Here is a 3,289-nt window from a genome sequence, read left to right on the forward strand (position 1 = left end):
AAAAAAAAAAAAAAGCTTAAGAATAAAGATATAAAGAAAAAATGTTTTTATATAGCTGTACAATGTGTCTAAGCTAAGTTATTACAAAAGAGTCAAACAGATTTTAAAGTTAAGCTTATAAAGTTAAAAAGTTACATTAAGATAAGGTTAATTTATTATGGAAAAAGGAAAATTTTTAGAGACAGTCTTGCTCTGTTGCTGTCACTGGAGTGCAGTGGCATGATCCTATCTCACTGTAGCCTTAAACTCCTGGGCTCAAGCGATCCTCCCACCTCAGCCTCCCGAGTAGCTGTCACTACAGGGAATGCGCCACCATGCCCAGCTATTTTTTTTTTTTTTTTTTTGCAGAGATAGGATCTCACCCCATTGCTCAGACTGATCTCGAACCACTGGGCTCAAACAGTGCTCCTGCCTTGGCCTTCCAAAGTGTTAGGATTACAGGGGTGAGCCAGTACACCCAGCCCATTTTTTTTACTGTACTGTTTTTACGGTACTGTTTTTTACTGTACCTTTTCTAGGTTAGATTATGTTTAGATGCACAAATACTTACCATTGTGTTACAGTTGCCCACAGTATTCAGTACAGGAACATGCTGCACAGGTTTGTAGCCTGGCAGCAATAGGTTATACCATATAGCCAAGGTGTGCAGTACCTTATACCCTCTAGGTTTGTGTAAGCACACTTTATGATTGCACAATGACAGAATCGTCTAACAATTGCACACAGCATATCCCCATTGTTAAGCATGGGAACTATATAATGTCTTTGTTACATATACATGACTATATAATAAGGGCTATATGATAAGCCAGAGTTACCAGGGGACTTGGGAAACATTTATTTTTATTTATTTGAGACAGAGTCTCACTCTGTCGCCCAGGCTGGAGTGCAATGGTGCGATCTTGGCTCACCGCAACCTCTGCCTTCCGGGTTCAAGTGATTCTCCTGCCTCTGCCCCAAGTAGTTGAAACTATATGCATGCACCACCACGCCTGGCTAATTTTTTTGTATTTTTAATAGAGATGGGGTTTCACCATCAGGCAGATCTCAAACTCCTGACCTCAAATGATCCGCCTGCCTCAGCCTCCCAAAGTGCTGAGATTACAGGCATCAGCCACCATGCCCAGTGGAAACTCTTTTATAAATGAGAAATTGATTCACAAAAAAAAGAGTCGGGAGGATAACGACAAAAGATCACTTTAGCAGACACAGATGTGTCCAAAGTAGTATTTTGCAGATATTCATTCTGAACTTGGTCATACACAGTATGTTTGTAAGTGTGGGGGCTTGTCCGGGGGACGCTGAGTAAACTATGAGGTCAGTGATGATATAGAGCAAACCACTAAGGGTATGTAAGGCGCAGGGTGCCGGCTGGTGAGGATGAGCCTGACTCTGCTAACGGTGCACCCAGAAACAGACACCCAAAGGCATAGGCTATGGCAGTTGGTGTGTGACTCCTGATTCCCACAGCACCATGTGGGACTCATTCCAGACATGGTTGTGATTCCTAGTTCTGCAGGAATTTGTAAACAATTACTCAAGCATGCTTCTTCAGCTGGTGTCTCAAACTGCCTTTTCCGTACTGAAAATCTGGGCTGTGGACCTCAGCTGATGAGGAACGTTCCTATCACATAAACCTTATGGCATTATTTGAACATTTTAATGCCTTTTGCCTGTTTGTATAAAAATGAGAAGAGGGATTATCTGCAAAATGGGGTAAAAAAAATGAGAAGAGGGTAAAATGAAAATGCTATTTAGTGATAAATACCAATCTCAATAATACAATTGACTGAAGGTGGCTATCCTTAGGCGTGTGAAGACAAGGGGACCTTCCACACTTTAGTCAAGATACTGAAGCCAGCCACTTTGTATGCAATGCAGAGGACTGGGTATTAATGACATGTGGGAGATAGATCCACAAATACTGTCTAAAAGGCAAGATGTCATTAGGATTTGGTATCATTTAGCTCCCTAGAAATGAAACCCATCTGTAATTCTAGCATTTAACTTTAGTATATTTGACTTTTTTAGGTTTTTAAGAATGTATCCTTTACGAAAACAATGATCTGAGTGCCAGACCAAAAATTCCTTAAGGGCAGAAACTGAATCTTGCTTATCTGTATCTCCTCACCTTGCCTGCAGGCAGCTCAACAATTCTGAATATAATTAATGAGTAAAGCAATTCAACATAAACTGTGAATAGTTGGGTTTCAAAAAAATCAATTTTTGGTGGGTTGCAGTTTCTCACACCTGTAAACCCAGCACTTTGAGAGGCCATGGTGGGTGAATCACCTGAGGTCAGGAGTTCGAGACCAGCCTGGTCAACATGGTGAAACCCTGTCTCTACGAAAAATACAAAAAAGAAAAAAAATAGCTCGTCATGGTGGCATGCACCTCAGGAGGCTGAGGCAGGAGAATTGCTTGAACCCAGGAGGCAAGCTTGTAGTAAGCTGAGATTGTGCCACTGTATTCCAGCCTGGGTGACAGAGCAAGACTCCATCTCAAACAAACAAAATCAATTTTCACTTAAAGGCTCTTGCATTGAGAAGGTTTCTGTGTGAAGTGGATAGAGAAGGTAGGGTTGGAAAAACTCATTCACTCAAGGACGTTTTGATTAGCCAACTGAAAATCATCAGAGCCTGGCATGATTGAGGCAGTCTCACCCAGACCTCCTCACTCAGGTGTCCTAGATACATGGGTGTTTAACCAACACCCAAATGACTGCTATCACCAGGGAAGTTTGTGGAACATAGGTTTTACAGATCCTAAGGGAAATCACTGTTTCTAGCAAGAGATTTGTGGCCTCAGCCAATCAAGCTCCTAGGGGCCCCAGCTCTTGTATATCCCTCCTTGGAGTGTCCTATGGCACTGAGCACAGAATGGGCAGCCATATGTTTTCTGCCTGAGAGGGGCTATCAGGGAAAGAAGCAAAACGAAACCCCAAGAGGTTTAGGGTGAGGAGAATATCTAATGCTGACCAGAATGTATAGCCTAACCAGGGAGCTGGGCCTTTTTCCAACCAGTTCTTGAAGTTTGTGGCCATTGGCTCCTGATCTGCTGTTCCTCTCGCCTATCCTCATTACCCAGAGGTTGAGGGGAAGAATCTAAATAGCTGATCTCCTTCTACACAGGCTAAGGAAGTTTCCCACAAGAAGTCCTCTCAGGGAAGCTGAGCAGCAGAGACGAGCAGCCCAAGATCGGAGGGCCACAAGTCTTATCCCTCAGCAAAACCTGTGACTTAGATCCGGGCCCCTCGTCATTTTATGTTTTATATTTTGAGACAGAGTCT

The sequence above is a fragment of the Cebus imitator genome, unplaced genomic scaffold (genome assembly GCF_001604975.1).
Source record: "Cebus imitator isolate Cc_AM_T3 unplaced genomic scaffold, Cebus_imitator-1.0 Scaffold180, whole genome shotgun sequence".
NCBI classification, from domain to species: Eukaryota; Metazoa; Chordata; class Mammalia; order Primates; family Cebidae; genus Cebus; species Cebus imitator.